Source organism: Pinus tabuliformis, chromosome 9, assembly GCF_031772625.1.
Source record: "Pinus tabuliformis cultivar Carrire ecotype Pingquan chromosome 9, CPIR1, whole genome shotgun sequence".
NCBI lineage: Eukaryota > Viridiplantae > Streptophyta > Pinopsida > Pinales > Pinaceae > Pinus > Pinus tabuliformis.
In genome coordinates, this window is record NC_142307.1 from 1946222275 (window position 1) to 1946246995 (window position 24721).

Below are 24721 nucleotides of genomic sequence, written 5' to 3' on the forward strand. Positions count from 1 at the left end.
TTGTTCTTTTTGAAACTTATGGTATGGAAACATTTTGCAAAAGCTATGTAAAAACGCGGCAACAGCATGTGCATTCACTGCATCTATGACATGGCTGTATGTACGCGTATGTAAATACAGTGGTTGAATGTTTTTGATGGTTAATCAATAGTTGAAACATTTGCTTCGAACAGAGTTTAGTTAATACACAGAGAATCGTTTACAGTCCCAACGTGTGTTCACTCCTTTGCATTGGTTGATTGATTGAACGGTGGTAGTCGGTATACCCTTAGGCGCGGACGGGCCCTGCGTCCTTTGTTTGGTATACTGCTCTTCGTTTTTGTTATATTTCATTTCAGTTCATATATATATATATATATATATGTGTGTTTGCACAGCGCTGTATTAGTTTCAATCTCTGTGCTTACACAGCGTTGCATTGATTCCGATTTATGTATCACACAGATTGCATTATAATTTCGATTTATATAACTGTTGATTCACATAGCATACGGGTTGCAGTCATATGAGTTTTCAATTCTTTTATGATTTAAGTTTCATTACATGCATATGTATATGGTGTGCGCATCAGAAGGGTTTATTGTTATGTTGAATGGTCAGCATTAGGGCCTGGAACGAGAATCTTGTAAGGGATTTGGCCCTCGTGTGATTTACAGATACATGCTTATAAACTCTGCCTCCTTTTTCAGTCTATTCATGTTCCTTTTATACAGCTTAATAGTGTACATATCTTGCATGTTGTGTGTGTGTCCTGAGCAAAGATTTTCTGAGTGATACCTCTGTAAGGAGGTTAGAATCATTGCCATAATCATACACAGTCTTTAGAGTCACAGTTTGCTTTAATAGATGCATGTCATAATCAGCATTGTAGTCAAATACATCAGTAGGGTAATCTAGGTGTGTGAAGGATAGGTTGCATATCACGGTCTTCTGTAAGGAAGCCTTGCAATTTCCCTCATAATCACCTGGGCGGTAATTCTTTATGTCTATATATCTTAGACCACGCCTCTAAGTTTACGCACCTCTGTCGATATTAAATATAGAGTCTAGTCTAGTACCCTAGCTAGAACCACTACATTTTGGCGCCGTTGCCGGGGAGGCGTAAGTAAAGAATTCAAACAAGCAAAAAAAAAAAAAAAAAAAAAAAAAAAAAAATTTAATTCACAAAAACCAAAAACACAGTTAGAATCATGTTCATTTATGCCTAGACTTAGGGACAATCAAGGGAGATTTGTGAAAACCCCCCACCATCTTAACACTAACCCATCATCATCAGGAGCAGACTCAACACCAACTGAGGAGGATATTCAAACATTAGCTGAGAAATTTTATTCAGGACAGCATATTACTTTTGCTGAGAGGGAAATTCTGTTTGCACATAAATCACAGCAACCTTTTCCTAAAGCTTCTACACAAAGGAAAAGTAGCACCATTACCAAACAATCCTCCTTTCCCTCTTTTCCACCTAGAGACACTAAGAAACCAAGCAAAATGGCTGAGGAGGGATCTGGATCAGTCCCCCATCAAGAGGAAGAGGAATCCACTTTTAAATTCCCTATACAAGAACCACAGGAGGATGAGGAGATTAAAATGAAAAATATACCCCCATCCGTGCTACCCAATTTCTATGGTATGGCATCTGAGGATCCGGACTCATTCTTATTTGAGTTCGACATTGTGTGTCGCACTTATGGTTATACAGATGATGCTCACAGACTGAGATTATTTCCAGCCACATTAAAGGCAGCAGCCTTGAAATGGTTTATGGGGCTAGGGGAACATGCCATAGGAGATTGGGATGACATGAGGAGGGTATTCCTGAGGAAATATCAGCCTTATTGCAGATCCAAAGATTCTAAAGATGACATCTTTAGAATGAGTCAGCAGGAGGATGAGACCTTAGAAGAATATCTAGAACGGTTTGTTTATAACTTGCAAAAATCTAAACACCGAACAATGCCTCTTGATCTAGTCCGCACCATATTTTTGAAAGGTATCCGGGAAGAGTACATGGATGATCTCAACCTAATGGGCAAAGGTGATATCTCTGCCTTACCCTTTGAAGAAATAGCTGGACTGTGTGAAAAATATTCCAGAAGTAAGGCCAAAATGGGAAAGAGAACCTTGCCCTCTAGGGTCACAAAAACTGCCTCTGCTAGTGTCACCCGGGCTGAAATTGGTAATCTCTTAGAAGAGTTCAAAACAGATTTGTTAAGTACTCTAGGAAACCAAATTGATACCTTAAAAGCCAAAAAGAAACAAGAGGAAGAAGACAATATCATGGCCATTTTCTGCCCCAAGTGTCGCAAGAAGCATGCATTAAAAGACTGTCCTCTAGAAAATATACAAGTATGTACTTTCTGTACTGAGCATCATGATATGTTTAACTGCCCCAAAGTTAAAATTGTGCAGAATTGTAACATGGCAGCCAGCACAGAGATGGAGAACGTGTACTACATGGGTGCAAAGCGACCATGGCAACCAAGGCAAACACCCCAAGGTATGTTTCCTAATCAAAGCATGCAATTTCCTATGAATGATCAGATGTATGCACAAAACTCATGGAATATACCTATGCCATGGCAGCATGGAAACCAATCACAAAATCAATGGAGACCATCTCAACAATATCCCCAATCTTACCATCAGTATCCTCAATCATATCCACCTTACTCACAGCCATATCAGCAGTACCAGCAGCCATATCCATCACATTCACAGCCATATCAGCAGCACCATCAGCCAATTGTTTATCAGTCCCAGCCTTCTCAACAAACTCTGCCTGCTCCTCCACAAATAAATGTCCCACAACTTCAATTTCCAACTAATCCACAACCTCCCAGACCAACACAAATACCTGCTCAAACTGTCCCAAATCCGAACAATAGAGCAGAGAGGCCAGCTTATAACGTGGAAGAAGGAACTTCCTACTCCACATTGCCTTTACAAAACATTAATCTGAGGTCTGGTAGGGTGCTTCAGAAGGATTCTCCAATAACAGACCAGCAAGAAGAAAACTTAGAAAAAGAAAAAGAGATAACAACTCAAACACAACCAAGCAGTGAAACCAGAGATAAACAAATGCAGTCACTGCAACCACCTTTTCCGGACCGTTTGGTCCAAGTCAGACCACCATTGCCTCCGCCACAATTTGATGTTTTGGATGAACTTAAAAATGTCTACATAAAAATCCCTTTGCTGCAAGCTATAAAGGACATTCCTATTTACACCAAAGCCATCAAAGAGATGTGTCTCAAGAAACCTGCTAGGAAGAGGATTGATCCGCAGACCATTCATGTTTTAGGAAATTTGGCAGGCCTTATGACCAATACCATCTCCATGGAGAAGTATGTTGATCCGGGCATTCCAAAAGTGACCACTATCATTAACAACATACGGATCCCAAACACTTTGATAGATCTTGGAGCTGCAATCAATGTCATGACCCTTGAAACTATGAGAACACTCCAGCTTGTGAATTTGCAACATACCACAATTGTTCTTGAGCTAGCTGATAGGTCCAAAGTCATTCCTGAGGGGATTTTGGAAGATATCATTGTTTCACTGGACTCTTGGGAGTATCCAGTGGATTTCCTAGTCCTGCAACCCAAATCCAATCTAGGAGGACATCCTATCATTCTAGGCAGACCATGGTTAGCGACTGCTGATGCATTTATTGGATGCCGATCAGGTAACATGATTATCTCTAGAGGGACCGAAAGGAAACAACTCACCCTCTACCCATCAGCACAATCACCTGCAGTCACACATAACTTGTGGCTTGATGACAAATTTAATGACAAAGAGGAGGTACAATCTGTTTTTAGCATTGACCAGATCTATGATTTCCATGAAGATAATACTGATTTGGTAGAATTATTTCTCTCACAGCCTGATATATCTGAAAACTTGAGAAATGAACAATATAATGCTGCAGATGTACTTCTCGCTCAGAACTTTCAAGAAACATGCACTATCCACTCCTTGCAATCTACATTTCATGACATCTTTCCTGTTCAATCCATCACCAATACTCAGAGTCAAGTCATAGAGATCAGTCCGGGCAAAACTTTGAACATAGGTAACCACCTAGACTCATCTCAACAAGAAAAATTGATTAGACTCTTGACAAAGTACCAAAAAGCCTTTGCATGGGATTACACTGACATGCATGGGATTCACCCCGACACATGCACTCACCACATCTACACAGATAGCACCATTAAACCGGTGAGGCAACCACAACGAAGAATGAACCCCATGCTCCAAGACATTGTCAGAGAGGAGTTGCAAAAACTCTTGAGAGTCAACTTTATATATCCTATTTCTGACAGTCAGTGGGTATCCCCATTGGTTATTGTGCCTAAGAAGAATGGCAAGTGGCGTATCTGTGTTGACTACAGACAGCTGAACAAAGCCACACTCAAAGACTACTTCCCACTGCCATTCATTGACCAAGTGTTAGACACCCTAGCCGGCAAATCATCCTTTTCATTTCTTGACGGTTTCAGTGGCTACAATCAGATCCGGATTGCCTCTGAAGACCAGGACAAAACCACCTTCACCTGTCCTTGGGGCACCTATGCCTACAATGTTTTGCCATTTGGACTTTGTAACGCTCCAGCTACATTTCAGCGAGCTGTGTTAGCTATATTTGCTGATTTGATTCATGATTGTGTTGAAGTGTATATGGATGATTTTTCAATATATGGCAATTCTTTTGATCATGCATTAGAAAATCTAGAAAAAGTTTTGAAAAGGTGTATTGAAGCTAACCTGTCCCTCAGCAACGAAAAGTGCTTCATGATGCTAAATGAAGGGATCGTGTTGGGCCATTATATCTCTTTTCAAGGCATCCAGGTTGACCCAGCAAAGATACAGATTATTGCCGATTTGCCTATTCCACAGAACCAGAGAGAGGTAAGAAGTTTTCTCGGGTATGCTAGCTATTACCGCAGATTCATTGAACATTTTAGCAAGATAGCCTTACCTTTGTTTAAACTTCTTGCCAAAGATGTACTTTTTACTTGGACTGAGAACTGCCAACATGCATTTGAACAACTTAAGAAGAAACTGTCTACTGCACTAGTCCTGAGAGGGCCTAATTGGAGTTTACCATTTCATATTTTTACCGATGCATCTGACACTGCCATAGGTGCATGCTTAGGCCAAAAAGAAGAATCTTGTACATATGCAATTTATTTCATTAGTAAAAATCTCACACCTGCCGAGCTAAACTATACAGTTACAGAGAAGGAAACACTTGCCATCATTTATGCTGTGAACAAATTTCGCCATTACATAACTGGTTATGAAGTCTTTGTACATACTGATCACTCTGCCATTCGACATCTCATGAATAAACCAATAACTAGTGGCAGAGTTACCAGATGGTTACTATTGTTGCAGGAATTTAACATCACAGTGCTAGATAGACCAGGTAAAGAAAACCAGGTGGCAGATTTCCTCTCTAGACTACAAAATCCAGGTGAGATTGTTCCTGTTGAGGACTCTTTTCCGGATGAGCACTTATTCGCAATTTCCATAGTAACTCCTTGGTTTGCTGATTTAGCTAATTACTTGTCTACAGGTAGAACACCTCCACATTTCACTGCAAAGGAAAGGAAAAGACTAATCAAACAAAGTGTTAGATATTCTTGGCTTAATGGCGATCTCTTCTACACTGGTTTTGATATGATCATTAGGAGATGTGTCCGAAATGATGAGGTAATTGACATTTTAAAATCTTGCCATGATGAACCGTGTGGTGGGCATTTTGCAGCGAAGCGGACAGCCTTCAAAGTTCTTACTCTTGGATACTATTGGCCATCCATTTTCAAGGATGCCAAGAAGTATGTAAAGAGTTGTGACAGCTGCCAAAGGATGGGCAGACCCACAGCTACGGATCAGATGCCCCTTCAGCCCCAAGTTCACTTAGAACCATTTGATAAGTGGGCTCTGGACTTCATAGGACCGATCAACCCAGCCTCTAATGGTAAGAAGTACATCTTAGTGTGTATTGATTATGTCACAAAGTGGGCAGAAGCAAAAGCATTGGTAAGAGCAACCGAACACACAGTAGTCAATTTCCTCTTTGAGGAGATCTTTGTGAGGTATGGAGTGCCAAGAGAAATTGTCACTGATCAAGGAACCCAATTCACCTCCCAGCTCATGAAGGATATCACAGACAAGTACCAAATAAAGCATAGGAAAAGTACCCCCTACCATCCACAGGCCAATGGGCAGGTGGAATCAACCAACAAGACTCTGGAGGGGATCATTACCAAAACTGTTGCAATGAACCGCAAAAACTGGGAGGAGAAGCTCAAGGAGGCACTCTGGGCTTACCGGATTACTTGGAAAGATACCACTGGATTTACACCATACCAGTTGGTGTACGGTAAGGATGTCATGCTTCCTATTGAATTCCAAATTCACACTTTCAAATTAGCTGCAGATTTATTAATTGATTTGGATCAAGCACAGAAAGAGAGAATCCAGCAGTTGAATCAGCTGGATGAGATGAGGCAACAAGCAGAACAAACCACCACCCTCATGCAAAAGCACAGGAAGCAATGGCATGATTCACACATTAAAAAGAAGCACTTCAAAGAAGGTGACTGGGCTCTGCTTTTTGATTCAAAATTCAAGGACCATAAAGCTAAGTTCACCACCCATTGGATGGGCCCTTATGAAATTGTTCAGGTTTATGACAATGGTTCAGTTAAACTTCGAACTATTGATGGCAAAGGTCATTGTTTCACAGTCAATGGTCATCGCCTGAAGCTGTACAACAAACCCATCAGCAAGCAAGACTTTCTCAATACATTATCTCAGCAAGAAGAGGTTGAGGTACTGCAGCCCTCAGCTGCAGTATCACTGCCTTAATTTCATTTTCTTTCAATTCCAAAAAAAAAAAAAAAAAAAAAAAAAAAAAATAAAAATAAAAAATAAATAAATAAAACAAAAACTAAAAAAATAAATAATAATAATAATGGGTTAGATGTGAAAACCAGTATCTGGCACAATCTAACCCCGAATTCCTACCTGAAAACCAATTTATTGGCGGGTATGAATTCTACTTCTGTTGTTCATTATTTCCTTTCTCAGTTGCATCATGACTTGAGGACAAGTCAAACTTTCAGTCGGGGAGAGGGAGACATCTGTTCTGTTACTTTTATCTCTCCCTTGTATATTCTTTAGATTTCTATATTTCACTGTAAATTTCCAACAGCAGCTTGTTACTAGTATTCTAGACTTTAACAAATAAGCTGTTCTGTCATGATTTTCAGAGGGACCTGGTTGTAAATAGTTTGCAGGGGGACCTGTTTTGATCAGACACCTATGCTACCAACACCATCAGTGCAATGGGACCTGTTTAAGATATTCAGAAGGGACCTGTTTAAAGCAATTGACACCTGTTTGAGACATTCCAGCCAGCAGTAGGGACCTGTTTAAAACATTCAGTTGGGACCTGTTAAAAAAAAATTCTTGATAACAAGGGCTACTTCAACCAAGCTCTTACAAGGATTTGGCATCAATACTTCAGCAAATTGCAAGCTCAGTGAACCTGTAATAATACAAAGAGCTGCATGCACATCTTCAGTTTTCTCAAGGGACCAACATCTTCAGTTTTCAAAGGGACCTATTACACTTTCAGTCTTCAACAGTCTTCAAGAAGGGACCTGTACATTCAAACTTTTCAAAGGGACCTGTTACATCTTCAAAATTTTTCTCAAAGGACCTGTTTATTCAACCTCCTTCAGAGGACCTGTCAAAAAGAACAGTCACAAGGATTAGCAACTCAGCATGTCAAATGAGTAACAAAGGAGTAATGTATTTCTATTCTTGGGCATTTAATTTCCTAGATTAGTTTTTAATGTAATTTTGGTGACTATAAGCTGTTGTAATTAATTTCAAGGACACCCTCATACATCCACTCACTACCCTCATTCCACCAAGTTTCATCAATTCCCTACATCCACCTATCCCTTACACCCATCACCAACACATTCACTATGTCATATACCCCCAGGCATACCAATATTCTCTACATGACTGAACATAATTGAAGAGGGCACGTGGTGAGCTGTATGTTTGTTTTTTTAAAAAAAAAAAAAAAAAAAAGTAAAAGTATACAAAGGATGAGATGGAAGCGGCCTATATATATATATATTCTTTACACCATACAGTCGAATCATAACCGCGCCACCCAGCATTGTCACCCAGCATTATAGCTCAACACTTTGGGTACGCTCTCAGCGTTGTTATGCTAACATGCATACAAGCGTACAACCCTCTGTTTTTAAAATTGTATGATTACATTGTAAGGCGAGTACAGGGTATTTCACATCCTCGGTTCCCATAACTTACGAAGTGAAAGTTTGACGCAAGGAACGCGAGGAAATTGTCATCAGTTGGGTAGAGTTACAAAGTAAAGGAGTGAAGCAAGGAACGCCGAGGCGATTGTTACCATTTGAGTGGGGTTACAAAGTAAAAATTTGAACAAGAGCGCAGAGGAGAGTATCACTGTTTGGGGACGGTTTACACAGTGAAACCGGTGAGCGCCGAAAAGGGAAGCATCACCATCCCACGTCTAACACCCACAACAGTCATATTGACCAGCTAGGCACCGTAATTGAAGATTGAAGGGAGATGCATATACCAGGTAACCGACTTGACATCTCTGTGTTTAAATTCTAAAAGTGTAGACAGAGAAGGGTTAAAGGCATAACCCTCTGCCATCACCATGACTAATAGAGTTGAACCTAGTACATTCGATAGCTCACAGTACCATAAAGACTGTATTGAGATTCTTAGAGAAGCACAGTGGCTACCTTTTCTGGAGAAATTCCATGGTAGTAATGAAGAAGTCACAAAACAATTTGCCTTTACTTTTAATGGGGAAAAGGCCCTAATAGGCAACTTCTCCTTCAGGATCTCAGAGGATACTATAGCTCAGGCCATTGGAGTAAGTCCTGAAGGAGAGAAGTACTTCAAAACCAAGCAGTTCAAGGAGAAATCATGGGTACAATTCATGTCCAGATCTAGAGTTTCCTCAGTGAATTGGAAAAAGGGAGTTCCAAGGAGCTGGTTAGTTCATCCTTGGGATGAAATGGTTTACATTCTTCAGAAGTTTATAACATGTGAAGGTAGATACAGCGTTGTTTATCTCTATCACATCAAGCTACTCCTCCATTTAAAGAAACAATGTGTAATCAGTGTGCCATATTTTCTGCTGCAAAGTTTAACAAAGATGGCCAAAACTATCCAGAAACAAAAAGGGAATGAGGACAAAAGTCTATGCCATTTTGGCCTGATTAAAATCCTCATTGAACATGAGTTGCAGAAGCGAGGGAAGCCATGGAAAGAGTTCCTAGTTGTCAACCAGATCAGAGATGAGGAGGAAAAAGAAGAGCTGCAAGAAGATTCTGGGTTTATGAAGGATATAGATGAGGAAATTCCAGTGTCCAAGGCCAGCAGAGCACCTCAACCTGAGGGCAGCATAAGGACCAGAAACATGCAAAAAGAGGATGACAAGAGGGCTGAGAAAGACAAAATCTTCACCACCTACTCCCGAAGGTCAAGAAGGACACCAAAAACTCAGCTGCAAGAAGACCAACTTGAATCTCATGCCCCTGCCCATTTGGATGTTGAAAGTGGTGGTCATTCACCACCAGCACCAGAAGTTGACATAGAGGTGGAAAGCCATAACCAACAGGAGAAATCTTCACCACCTCCTACCAAAAGACAGAAGAGGTTAGAAAAGCAAATTGAGGAATTGAAAGAAGAACTCATGGAAGCTAACATGTTGGAAAAGGTTATCAAAAGAGAAAATGAACTGCTCAAAACACAAGGCAAAGAAATGCAGAAGACAAATGAAAAGCTAAAGGAAAGGATCAGTGAGTTAGAAACTGAGCAGTCTGAGATTTCCAACTGGGCCACTAAGTGGTACAACCAGAAGAAGGCTCTTAAGGAGAAATATAAAAAGCTGAAACAAGAACTCAAAGGACAGAAGGATCAACAGGTGAAGAAGAATGTAGATACCCTGCTCAAGGCAGCAGAGATCCATGCAGGCACAGAGTTCAAAGGGAGTACCTCTGGGGTAGCATGAGGACATGCTAAGTCCTTAAGTCGGGGAGAGATGTTGGTATCATCCTAAGACCCTTTTTCCTTCCCAGTTTCACATCATTTATCCATACACTTTCATCATTTATCCCTCAAAATCCTTGAATATTGATTATTAATTGTTCTATAGTTATTAGATTGCATAAGAATTAATTTAGGGGTTTTATGTTCCAGAATTAGAGGTTTTTGATGACTTGACTACAGGAAGTACCCACAACCTGTAATGAGTTTACCGTTTGACATGTGGCGCAGCGGATGAGCGAGAACGGAAAGCATGGGCGAAAAGTGGAATGTCCAAGGATGGACAATCACCTATCTTCCATCCAAATCGGGCCTCCTAAGCATGCGGTCAACCTCAGTCAAAGCAGGGTACTCTGGCGCATAAAAGCAGCAACAGCATTGTTCTATTTTCATTTTGATTTTTCTTGTTCTTTTTGAAACTTATGGTATGGAAACATTTTGCAAAAGCTATGTAAAAACGCGGCAACAGCATGTGCATTCACTGCATCTATGACATGGCTGTATGTACGCGTATGTAAATACAGTGGTTGAATGTTTTTGATGGTTAATCAATAGTTGAAACATTTGCTTCGAACAGAGTTTAGTTAATACACAGAGAATCGTTTACAGTCCCAACGTGTGTTCACTCCTTTGCATTGGTTGATTGATTGAACGGTGGTAGTCGGTATACCCTTAGGCGCGGACGGGCCCTGCGTCCTTTGTTTGGTATACTGCTCTTCGTTTTTGTTATATTTCATTTCAGTTCATATATATATATATATATGTGTTTGCACAGCGCTGTATTAGTTTCAATCTCTGTGCTTACACAGCGTTGCATTGATTCCGATTTATGTATCACACAGATTGCATTATAATTTCGATTTATATAACTGTTGATTCACATAGCATACGGGTTGCAGTCATATGAGTTTTCGATTCTTTTATGATTTAAGTTTCATTACATGCATATGTATATGGTGTGCGCATCAGAAGGGTTTATTGTTATGTTGAATGGTCAGCATTAGGGCCTGGAACGAGAATCTTGTAAGGGATTTGGCCCTCGTGTGATTTACAGATACATGCTTATAAACTCTGCCTCCTTTTTCAGTCTATTCATGTTCCTTTTATACAGCTTAATAGTGTACATATCTTGCATGTTGTGTGTGTGTCCTGAGCAAAGATTTTCTGAGTGATACCTCTGTAAGGAGGTTAGAATCATTGCCATAATCATACACAGTCTTTAGAGTCACAGTTTGCTTTAATAGATGCATGTCATAATCAGCATTGTAGTCAAATACATCAGTAGGGTAATCTAGGTGTGTGAAGGATAGGTTGCATATCACGGTCTTCTGTAAGGAAGCCTTGCAATTTCCCTCATAATCACCTGGGCGGTAATTCTTTATGTCTATATATCTTAGACCACGCCTCTAAGTTTACGCACCTCGGTCGATATTAAATATAGAGTCTAGTCTAGTACCCTAGCTAGAACCACTACAGCGTGTTACAATACTGTCCAAGTCTTCTTCTAGATAGTCTTAGTAGAAGCTTGGCTGACCAAAAGCCTATAGAATGAGTTATGAGGGAATATTTATAGCAAAGGGTGGGGTGACCCTTGACATTCTGATAGTTCAACTACCCTCATGACTCTTCACCTACTCTATCACTGTTATATCTAACTGTTGACACTTGACTTACACCTAACATGACTCAACATTATAGTGCACATGTACTCATGTGAGACAACATGGCTTGAGCAAGCCTTGCAAGACATCACTGACACTCGGTCCGCTGTGGTGAGACCAACTCTTTGACATGCTTGTGATGGTGAAGTTGGTGAGCTGATGCCAAGCTTGGTCGTCCGTGATGGTGTGCATGCACCTCATGGTGACATCTTGCTGAAGCGAACTCTTGCTTCCGTTGCAACCGGTGCATTGGTTCGGCCCCTTCATCCAAATCATCTGCTAACATGCGCATGGTCTTCTTGGGTGCGGCTGAACTAGTAACACACTGATGCATAGTGTCCGTGCTGATCTTCAAGTGTGTGCTGGTGGTCATGCGCATCAACATATCAAAGTGCCTGTTCGGCTCCAGTCGTACTTGCTTCTTGTCTTCGCCTTGGTGAGTGTGTTGAATGGGTTGGATTGCGTGCATGCGCTCAACGACATGCATGCTGCTGGATCCTTTGCATGTGATCAACAACACTGCTGACCATGTTTGCTCTGTGTCTACTGCTAGGATGGATCCTTAACTTGTACTGGCGCAATTTCATCTGTGAGTGCATGTTGCGCCCACTGTTGTTCCTGTTCCTGCTGCAACTCATTGGATTGTCTATGCAGCTTCATGTTCTTCCTGAGTTGCTGCTTCAACACATGCAACTTCTTCTTTGTTCCATCTTTTGCCTTCGTGCGATCTTCATGTCGCACCATCACTTCATAGCTTGAGTCTCCAAAGTTGCTTTCATTCTCAGTGGATTTGCTTGATTTTGCAACTTTACTCCGCCTCTATGTTGTCAACCAACCTTCCTCTTGCATTAGCTGCGTTCGTTGCATTCGGTATGCTGCCTTCAACTGCTATTCATGATGCTGCTTGTGGTGATGCTACTGCTTGATGTCCTTGTCCACGAACAACTTGATGTCTTCGTGAGTAGGCAAGCTCATAGACACTTGATCGACTACATCCCCAAGCATGCTCTGAACTGTGTCTTTGTCTTTGCTCTCTTGGAAGCCATTGTGCATGTACTGCTGAGAGGCAGATGAACACCAACGATGCCTGGAGACATGGCAGCACTCATAGCAAACAATCTGTCAATCGAAAACCAGAGTGAACATGTGAACTGACTTGCAACATACCTCGGTGAATGATCATGAAGGTTGCGCAATTTCGATTGGGAGGTCGGGAGACCGACTGCTAAGACTGCACAAGGCACAGTCTGGGCTACTGGGAGACTGACTAATTGTTGGAACAACAAAATGCGCAATTCAGTTGGGCAGTTGGCTGCTGATTGCGCAATGCGCGATTCCAACTGGGAAAGACTGCTGGCCCAGGGACAAATTTGCACAAATTTTTGGGCCAAGCAACCACTGACCTCTAGAAATGCGCAATTCAGTCTAGGATGCGAATGTTGGGCCAGAATGTGCAAATCTGGAGAGGAAGGTGAGCCTTCCTTTTCAGATTGCGCAATGTAGCCTTGGTGAAGGCAGAGCCTGGGCCAAGGTTGGCCTAACTCGCTGACGGGCAACTGAAAGCAAGTAAGTCAATGAATGCATGGTGACACTAAGTGATAGTAGAAGTGATTAACAGTGCATGCAAAACATGAATGGAAGATTGAACAAACAGATCAACATGCATGTGGGTGAGGCCGTTCGTCAGTTGGGCGAACGTCCGTGCAAAGCAGTTTCATGCATGCGACAACAGTGAGATAGCAACGAAAATTGAAACAGAGCTAGGACAAGCTAGAATATATGTAAACGACAACAGGCGTTCAAAGAAATCAAGCAAACAACACTCACACAAGCGAATACACAAAAAGCGACAAAAATGCAGCACAAGGCATGGGAAGCGAGCTTACCCCAAAACAACTGAGCTGAATGTGCCACTGCTCCTAGATGTGATGTGGGATGTCAGAGCTACAAGGTTGACGTGAGGAATGAGCTCTGCAGCGCCCGATTGATAAGTTTTGATAACATCGAGGTTGTGATGTGCATGCCACAAATCTAGGGGAAGCGACACTTGGAGGGAGGTTTCTGAATTGTTCCTTGCATGTAACCTCCAACTGCTAAACATAGATCCCTGAAACAAGGGATGCCTTTGCATGCTACCTTGGGAGAGACAACCCATGCATGCAAGTTTGTTTTGCTTAGTCCTGGAGGGAACCGGTCAACTCAGCTGCACATGCAAGAGACTGCTTGACTGCTGGAGAAAAATGCACATTCCTGACTGTAAGCTGGGTTGACTGCCCAAGGGGATTGCGCAATTTCTAGGCCCAGTAGTTGACTGTTGCCCAGATTTGCGCAAATCCTGGGTTGAACAGCCTGTTGATGGGAAAAATTGCGCAAATCCTGTTGGGAGGGTTGGCTGGCAGGATTACGCAATCTTGGAGCCCAACAGGCTGTCAGAGGGAATTGCGCAATTCCTGGAGGGAAGGCTGGTTTCCCTCTAGAAATGTGCAAATTTCACTGGGAAGCTGCTCAACCTGCAATTGGACCAAGTCCGGATGAGCACCCTGTGAGGGAAATGGATCGACTGTGATCGATAGGATGCCTTTGTGCGAGGAAAACACTGAAGCTTGAGTACTTGACGAAGCAAGACAAAGTACCGTGTAAGGTTGGTAGGGAGGCTCCAAAACAGGCTAAGGCAAAATTTTGGAGGGTGGTTGTAACTGCTACAACAGTATCCTTGGCTCCAGAGAATTTTCTCCAGCCAAAACTCCCTCTGCTCCTCTTTGCAACAACTCACTATCGAAATTCTCCTGGCAGTTGCTCTGCTTCAGAAAATCAAACTTCTGAACTCTCTGTGTGTCTTTCTAAGTGACCCTCAAGACTCCTTAAATAATCTCCTCGTTGACATTCAACGACCTAGATTAGAAGCTAATCAATGGCTAAGATCATTTTTGCTTGATCCTCGTCTTCTTCTCGAAGTTACACCCACAATTTAGATTAATACCCATTAATTATTTTATTTTCCTAAGTTTAGACTTATGGTCCCTTTAAAAATAATTAATTATTTTAATAAAACTGTCTCTAGGTGGAATTTCCCAAAACTCTTTCTGGGTTCTTTGGATACATGTGCCCAAGCCTCCCTACAAAATTTGAGACTCAGAGCACATCCAATGCTACCAGAAATCAACAAAGTATTGGTTGTAGGAATTTACAGGGTAAGTTCCTTAGACAGAACACCAAAGGACACCACTCACAAACAGATCACAGATCAATACACCAGTATTTTTGACGTGGTTAAAACCCTCAAAGAGGGAAACAGTTCACAGCCTGAGCCAACGCGACCACTCCAGGCAATTTATTAATAAAAGAATGAAAATTTACATAAGCTTCTCTCATGGATGGTTACCCCACAAATGACCCTCCATGCTCTTTAAATAGAGATCATGGACCAATCAGGTGTTAAGCCACAGATCAAGTGTCGGTAATACCGAGGAGAGAATGAACCGTCAGATCACTACATATCGTGACCGTCAGATTGTCAGTTACAAAAAGTACATAGTAAAGAAACACATTTTGCCTAACTCTATACTAGACCAAGTTATACTTAACTACTTCCTATGTGTCGGAATATCCTAACATCCCCCCTTAAGAACAACTTGGGATATGATTGAAGGATGTACAAATATGACACAATAGGAGAAGGAAGGAGGCACTAGAGCCTATCCCCCCTTAGTGACAACTTCCTGAACTCCAACCATAAATCGAAGTTTAGTAAACTTCGCCTCTGTGAGAACATTTGTAAAGATGTCTGCAACTTGATCATCTGTTGAACAATATTGCACTTCAAGAACATGGTCATGAATGAGCTTTCTGATGAAGTGCATGTGCAGTTCAATGTGTTTGCTGCGCTGATGTTGGACTGGATCTTTGCATAGTTGAATGGCACTTTGATTATCACACCAAAGTGTAGTCGGATGTTGTTGCTGAAAGCCAAACTCTGACAGGATCTGACAAAGCCACAAGGCTTCCTTACCAGCTTCTGCGGCACCATGATACTCTGCTTCTGCTGAAGAAAGAGAAATGGCACCTTGTTTCTTGCAAGCCCATGTAGTAGGTCCTGAACCAAGAGTGAACACATAACCTGCAGTAGACTTCCTATCATTAGGGTCACCAGCCCAATCGGAACCAGTGAAACCAACCAATAGAGGAGCTGCTTTGGCATTGTAATGAATCCCAAACTGAACTGTACCTCGAACATAATGAAGTATTCTTTTAGCTGCTTTCCAATGACTTTCATGTGGGTTTTGCATAAACCGAGCAACAAGGCCAACAACAAAGGAAAGGTCAGGACGAGTATGGGTTAGATATAAAAGTTTTCCTACAAGTTGACGGTATAAGGTAGCATCAACTTCAGGAGAAGTACAAGTGACTGAAAGTTTGACTCCAGACTGAAAGGGAGAAGGGGCTGGCTTACAGTCTTCCATGTGAAAATGGCGTAGAATATCACAGGCATACTTGGACTGGGAAAGGGAAATACCTTCCTTGGATTGCAATACTTGAAGATCAAGAAAATAATGTAAGTGTACTAAGTCTGTCATTTCAAACTTCCTTTTAAGGCTAGACTTCACATGGTTCATAAGGTTGGGATCACTATCAGTCAGGATAAGATCATCAACATAAAGAAAAAGAATGATAAGAGACTTGCCCACTTTCTTGGTGTAGACAGTATTGTCAGAATGACACCTAGAAAAGCCATTTTCTAAAAGAAAGTTATCCATTTTGGCACACCAAGCTCGAGGAGCCTGCTTGAGACCATAAAGGGATTTCTTAAGCCGACATACAAGGCTGGAGTCTGTTTGTATAAAGCCAATAGGTTGTTCCATATAGATTTCTTCATGCAAGTCCCCATGCAAGAAGGTAGATTTAACATCCATCTGATGGACTTCCCATTTGAAAGAGGCAGCAAGGGAAAGAACAAGGCGGATAGAGTTCATTTTGGCAACAGGGGAGAAGGTTTCAGTGTAGTCAATGCCTTCAACTTGTGAAAAACCCTTAGCAACAAGACGAGCTTTATGTTTATCAACTTTCCCATCTGGTCCATACTTGGTTATGTAAACCCATTTGCATCTAACAAGTTTTCGTCCCTTTGGTAGAGGAACAAGATCCCATGTATCATTTGCCAATAATGAATGATATTCTTCATTCATAGCTGCTTCCCAATCTGGATGGCCTGAAGCTTCTGCAAAGGCGTTAGGATCATAATTCGCTGAAGCTTGAGCCAGTAAAGAAGAGGCTCTATCAAACGGAGAATGTGTACGTCGCTGATCTGTAGGATCACCGACAAGATCACCTGCTGCATCTCGAGTAGGACAGACCCATTTTGGAAGCTGAGGTGCTGAAGGAGGATCTTGAGAAGGTGGGGGAGGATTGTCATCCTCGCTTTCATCATCTGAAGAAGAAATATTTTCAAAAGTAGAAGAGATAGGGAGAGGTGGTACATCCGCTGAACTAGGCTCGTAGGCCGATATATTTTTAGCAAACTTTACATCTCTTCTAATAATAACATTTTTGGACTTAAGTGGAATAAGTCTATATCCTTTGACATCTTCAAAATATCCAACAAAAATACATTTTTCACTCTTAGGTTCTAAAGCTTTATGTTTCTCATCTGGAATATGGGCCCATGCTTCACTTCCAAAAACTCGAAAGTGACTTACATCTGGTTTAATTGAGCTCCATGCTTCTTCTGAGTGATATTCTTTAAAACCTTAGTAGGAGTGCAATTTATTATGTAATTTGCACAGTTAATTGCTTCTGCCCAAAAATTAAGACCAAGTCCTTTAGATTGAAGCATACAATTAGCCATTTTCTTTAAGGTGCGATTCTTCCTTTCAGCTACACCATTTTGTTGTGGAGTATATGGAACAGTATGTTGCATTTGAATTCCATTCTCAGTGCAAAAGTTGATGAATTTGTTAACATATTAGATCTTAGCTTAAGAATTTGATGTCCAAATTGTTTTTCAACAAAGGCCTTAAAGGCCAAGAACATGTTAAATACTTCACTCTTGAGTTTTAAGAAGTATAACCAAGTGCGTCTGGAGAAATCATCAATGAAAGTTAAGAAATAATTGTAGCCAGAGAATGAAACAACTGGAAGTGGACCACATAAATCACTATGCATAAGCTGTAAAGGGGCTGAGGCGTGCCAAGAGACACGTTTTTCAAAACTATCCCGATGATGTTTTCCGAGTACACATTCGGAACAAACACCATCTCTGCAAGATACCATTGGAAGATGTGTTACCATATTTTCTTTACATAGATTTTGAAGGGAGCGATAGTTTAAGTGACCAAATCGCTCATGCCAAAGTTTGCTCACTTCATCATTATGAGCAACAAATACGAAGGGAGATTTGATGACCCAAAGTTGTGAAACTTATACAACCTTGTAGAATCATCAACAATGCCAGTAGCTAAAATCTGTCTAGGATCTCTTATGTCCTTAATAACAACATCGTGAGGTGAAAATTCAACGATTTTACCTTCACCTGAATGAGTTATCTGATATACAAATAGAAGGTTGTAGAATAAGGTTGGAACACATAATACATCATTAAATTGACCATTGTCTATATGAACAGTTCTAGTCCCTACAACACTAAGAGATCTATCATCACCAACATATATCTTTTTGGTGTTACAATCATTTAAAGAAGAAAACATGGCTTTGTTTTTGGCCATGTGATAAGAAGCTCTAGAATCAATGAGCCACTCATGAGAATGAGAAGAAGAAGATACATTTAGTGCATAGCCAGACCGAGATGCTTGACAACCACATGCAGAAAGTGCTATTCCTGAAGATGAAGTTGAAGTTGAAGAGTGCTCCAAATGGATGTTATGCTTCTTCATTGCTGCTTCCAAGGCTTCCATCTTCTTAAAGCATTTGGATTCTAAGTGGCCATCTCGATTACAAAAGTTGCAATGTCTATCAGTCTTCTTCCCTTTGTTTTTATTTGTCTTATCATTTTGTTGAAATGATTTTTCATTTTGAGGCTGAAATTGCTTTACCTTTGTTTGGTTTAGGACCATTCCTTTTAGGATACAACTTCTTAGGATTCTTTGAATCTGGTTGCTGCTGGTCGGCTAACGCTTTCTTAGAAGAGTTTCCAAGATTAAGAAGACCAAGTTGTAAGAGTTTTTCTTGTTCTCTTATTAAAGAATGACAAAAGGAATCAAAGGAAGGGGACTTGTAGGCTTGTCCTTGAGAAATGAAGGCTTCTCTTGTAGAATGGAAGGTGGAAACAAACACAGAATAGGCTGGTCCCAACTTAGTAAGAATGGAATAGATAAGGTTACTATCTTCTTTCTTAACCTTAACACCTTCCAAGAGAAGTCTAAGGGTCTTGAACTTGGACAAAAAATCTTCAATGCAAGAAAAATTATTGGGGTCCAATGTAAGCAACTCATTTTCGAGTTGATGGGCTTTAAGTTCATTTTTAATTCCAAAAACTTTAGTGATTTGTTTCATTGCTTCCTCAGGAGTATCAAGTTCTGCAATATGGAATCTAAGATCTGGAGAAATAGACATCCCTATCAACCCACGTGCTTGATCTTGCCTATTTTCCCATTTAGCTGCCTTATCTTCATCTTTCGGTTTGGTTTCTTGGCCTGAGGCTATTCTGTAGAGACCTTCACTTCTAAGTAAATCCACAATGTAGGACCACCATTGGAAGTAGTTGGTGTTGTCAAGAATAACTTGGCATGAACTTTCCATTTTAACAGAAACTGAAGCTATAGATGCTGAAACTAAGTGTTCCAATGGAAAGATCTCGAAAAATTAGGTTGGTTAAAAAAAAACGGCTCTAAAAACGGCTTCCGGATGAAGAAGTTATGGCTTTTTGAAGAAAATTTGATGAAGATGCCGACGAAGTGCGGGAATGTGCGGAAATGAATGATAATGTTATATTTAAAAAAAGCCACCCCCTTTCCAAAATTAATCTAATTAGCTCAACAAAAAGAAGACTTGAACTCAAGACCTCTACTCTCATAAAGTAGCTTTGGACCAAGTGAGCTAAATTAAAAGTTTAGTAATTTTTGGAAAAGAGGAAGGGGGGTTTTTTTTTTTTTAGTCGCTGAAGCTTTGGGCTGCGTGCTTACTTGAGAAAACTCTTTTTCCCTACAAAACAGAAAACAGAAAACCCAACATGGACATACAAAAAAAAAAAAACCTCATGGCTTGAAGTTAGCTTTACCTGGAAACTAAATATTTTCCTCAATGTTTCTGATTTTCCGAGATCACACTAAGGCGCGGCGGAAAAGAGCATACGCATGAGAAAAATCCTTCCTCTCTGTTTTTGATTTTCCTAGATCGCACAGAGTCGCGGGGCAAAGAGCATACGCAGAAATGAAAGGTATAGATCCGGTAATAAAAAAGGAGCTAAATAAACCGAAATAATAAACAGAGAGAAAATAACTAGAAACTGCAAAAAAAACACTGTATACCTCCAGATCTTAAAAATGACGTAGCTAGGGCTACCAAAAACCTTTTCGCATGAAACGAAAGGGGTTCCTCACTGGAACAAATGCTCATAACACAACAGAGCAGTCCTCTCGGCTCGAAAGCAGTCAGAAACAGTAGATCTAGGAAACAGTAGTCGGATGCAGTTCTACCGGCTTCAGATTTGGATCAACAATGGACGCGACCCTCAAATAGCTCTAATACCATGTAGGAATTTACAGGGTAAGTTCCTTAGACAGAACACCAAAGGACACCGCTCACAAACAGATCAGAGATCAATACACCAATATTTTTGACATGGTTAAAACCTTCAAAGAGGGAAACAGTCCACGGCCTGAGCCAACGCAGCCACTCCAGGCAATTTATTAATAAAAAAATGAAAATTTACATAAGCTTCTCTCATGGACGGTTACCCCACAAATGACCCTCCATGCTCTTTAAATAGAGATCATGGACCAATCGGGTGTTAAGCCACGGATCAAGTGTCGGTAATACCGAGGAGAGAATGAACCGTCGGATCACTACATATCGTGACCGTCGGATTGTCAGTTACAAAAAGTACATAGTAAAGAAACACACTTTACCTAACTCTATACTAGACCAAGTTATACTTAACTACTTCCTATGTGTCGGAATATCCTAACATTGGTTGTGCCCCTAACATTAAGTATGGTCCACTATGATACATCTGGGTTTTGTTACCTAATGATTGTTGATTTACACTTGATCTTGAGAGCATTTTGTCAAGTGGTTCATATCATAGTAGCAAAGGCTTCTTGAGGTGATTTCCCCACCTCCTCAGTAGAGTAGCAAAGGCCTTACTATCTAGTGTGGGGAGAGAGATTGACTTTGATGATGCAGTGTTGCCTACTCAAAGTAGAGTGTTGGTTTATTTGATAACTTCTCATGATGCTTGACACCCTGAGTGATCCCCGTATGTTGAAACACTGAGCCCATGAAGCTTGGTGTTGGAGATATTGATGATGTGCCTAGTGGATCTAGGATGCCCCCAGGTTGGCCTTGTTACTGTTTGATGGGCATCACTTGTTCCAAAGCCTAGATGATGATGATCATCCTTGATTCCCTAATGGTTGAGCTATTTAATTCCACGCCACCCCTTTCCTCTTTTATGTTGACATAGGGCATCTTGGACTTGATGTGGTAGGATGGAGTGAATTTGATGACTTACACATGATCCTTGAGATGCATCTTGGAGTATGGAGCACAAATTAGCCCTTATCTCAATTTTTGGTGGCTTATTGTGTTCATTTGGAGGGTTACATCATGCTTTTGGAGGGTTACATTGTGCTTTTTGGAGGGTTACATGAGTGGGATTTTATGGCATATTTGTTATGTTTATGAGCTATGAGGTTGGCTTGTAACCTTTTTCTTGTGGAACACTTAAACAAACTTGTCAATAGGGCTTCATTAGTTGATTTATTGTGAAAATGAGTGGGACAGGTCTCATATAAATATAGCCTCCCCTCATTTTGTTTTTTCATCATCACACATGTAATTCAACCTCTTCTAGAGAGTGCGAACTTGTCTCTTCTTCATTGCTTGGGAATAATGTGTTTTTTTTGGATGTGACTTACTATTGGAGAGGACTTTTGCTTGAAGACATTGTTTTGGGATTGAAAGAAGTGCTATTATGAAATATTTTTGTATGTTTATTGTATATCTTTGATATTTTTCACGCTTTCATGTTTTTTGTAGGGTTTCTCTTGTTCCATGACTAAATGCTTATTCTTGTTGAAACTTTGCTTCATAATCACATGGTTTCATTCAAAGCCTATAAGAAAACTCTTTATTTGCAAACCTTATAATTCATTTCTCCCCTCACAAGAATAATAAGTAGGGTTTTAGAAGTGGATGCCCTAGAACATCCCCCCTTACTCCATCATTGTCTTTGTTATTTTGTGTCATTAAGACTTCATTAGCATTTGCAGGATAGGATGCTAGTCTAAAAGTGTGTTGATTACCTCAAAAACTAAATAAAAACTGTCTAAATTTCTCTGTCCTAGATGGCTAGGGTAGGCACTAGTGTTAAGGAGTTGATTTGTGTAAAATTGTTGTTTTATTGTAGGTTAATCTCTATACATCATACACAAGCAAAATCAAGCATTATAGATTGCCTTGCATGCCTTGGAAGGGTTGATATCACCTCTTTTCTTGTTGTTTATGCATATCTAACAACCCTAAATTTGTTTGCTTGAGTTTAGCCCTTGTCTCTATTGGAAACCCTTGCTACTTGTTGAAGATCACTTGGAGAGTTTTTCTTAGGTCGCTATATGCCATTGCATGCCCTAATATTGAAGATGATTCAAACCATAACTTATAGCAACTTCTTCCTTACTGAGCTTGAACCTTAGCATTGAATACCTTTGTCATCTTTGGCCTTGCCAAGCCCTTTATTCATCCTTTAGACCTTCAAGAAAATAAGTCAGCCTAATCCCTAGTATTAGAGTATCTCATAGGTGATATAAGGAAGCCTCCCTTGTGGTTGAAATCTCAGTGCAGGATGAAGGTTACCGAGGTGACAATGGCAACACTTCTTCATTGTTGCCATAAGGTCTGGTCCGCCACTTGGCGAGTCCTTGCACTGGTTCTGCTAGATTTTGCAGCAACAATGACTATAGTTGTTCTTTAGAAGTTGAGTTGGATGGAGCATTGATGAGGGTGTAATCCATCATTGCTCCATCTGGTAGGGTGTGGTCTACCATGGCTGTTACCGACCGCTAGGCTCCTCTGCCATATTAGCTTTCTCATCACGTTTTGTGTCCTTTGCAACTGCTTTTGAGTGCCAAATCACATCGATCAGGATATTGTATTTCTTCTCCATATATTCCAATTTAGTAAAGACTTCATTATGTTGGGTGTTCTTAAGCTCCAAAATCATGGCCATGAATATCTTCATATGCCAATATAGTTTTACTAGCTTGAGGAATTTGGTATCTCTGCTTCTAGAGGAGTTGAGGTCGGGTACCGAGGGGATGATTTCTTTATGCACTTGATTATTAGAGGTTCATCTTCTCTTTTCACAAACCCTTTCCTCAATCTCCTCCACGTCTTTCTTAATTTTAGAGGAAAACTTGATGTGCTAGTGTTCTACTCTTTCCTTCGCCACTACCTTGGCTTTCTTCAATGGAGGACTAGAGCTCTTGTTTATATTGCCTTTGCATTTTCTAGGGTGCCCCTTGTGCAGTCATTGTTTAGTGTCACCTTTTTCAACTTGATTGCTGCTAGCCATTGTTCTCTAACAGCAAGGGTGGCACCTTTCTTTGGGCCAGCTCATCACAAAAGCACCTTGCTTGTTTCATAGAAACAACCTCCACGACAAACTGAGACTCTGCTCGAGCGCGTAGAGTAGAAAACACTCAGTGCATTTACTTTTCAAACAAAAATTAATGACACTTTCAAAAAGCCTCATCCCTTATGCTATGTGGTTTACATTAACATGGCACTGATATACATCATTTTCTATGTAATCCAGTCTTCGAGGCTTTGACTACCATGGTAATGGCTTGTCTTGGTACAAGATACATCACATTAATGTAGGTTTGGGGAGTTTGAGCCATGATACCTCTCCATTTCCCTTCCCCTAGCTACTGTATCCTTCACACGCACCAACATGCCAGCCAATCCCTACTATTATGCTTCTGACATATTGCTTCTTCCTCTATTCACCTCCGTAGCACCCCATTTGGGGGAATGAAATTGAAATTTTTATCAACTTGGAGCTCAAGAGATTAATGCATAATCAATTTTAGGTCCATCCAATTATTCAGGTTTGATCCAAGCATCTTCTACCAAATACTTTTAGTGAAGTTGCATTGTAAGAAACCACACTCATTTCATAATGAAATGTCACTTATTGGATTTGACTTATCCATGTTGGACCAAAATTGAAACCGAAATTCCTAATCGTTTTCATTAGAAAGGTACCCTTTTTTGTTTATGATATTGCTGGAAATTATCACTTAACAGCTGCTTTTGATAGGCTTAAACATCCCATCCCACTCGCACTTGAAATTTGTGTTTTCTTAAACTAAGGTTTAATGTTGAGATTGAATTGCCATTTTTTTTGAACTATCTAGTTGATAATTCTGGTTAAGATCATGAGAATAATTAATTTGAGCATGATTTTTCTGACTTCTTGTAGAGATTATTGGTGATTGTATGCACAACCAACTATAAAAACAAGCTTTTGCAACACCAAAATTATGAAAGTGATAAGCCTTGCATTTGAAATTCTAAAGGACTAGTTATTAATCCTTTTTTGGCCATGAAAACTAGTCTTTTGAGATCTAACGTGTGCATTATATGGGGAGAATCTTTGTATGTTAGAAGCATGAACCATATCTGTATATAAAGGGTCTACCATCTTCATTCATATAGTTAATGAAATAATTAGT

The 24721-nt window shown here is 40.5% G+C and overlaps 1 pseudogene across 2 annotated transcripts in view; it reads left to right on the top strand.

Annotated features, from left to right (window-relative positions):
- Nucleotides 1–24721, top strand: part of LOC149156759 (putative pentatricopeptide repeat-containing protein At3g13770, mitochondrial pseudogene) — an 82214-nt pseudogene that overhangs the window by 51644 nt on the left and 5849 nt on the right. The window lies entirely within an intron of this gene.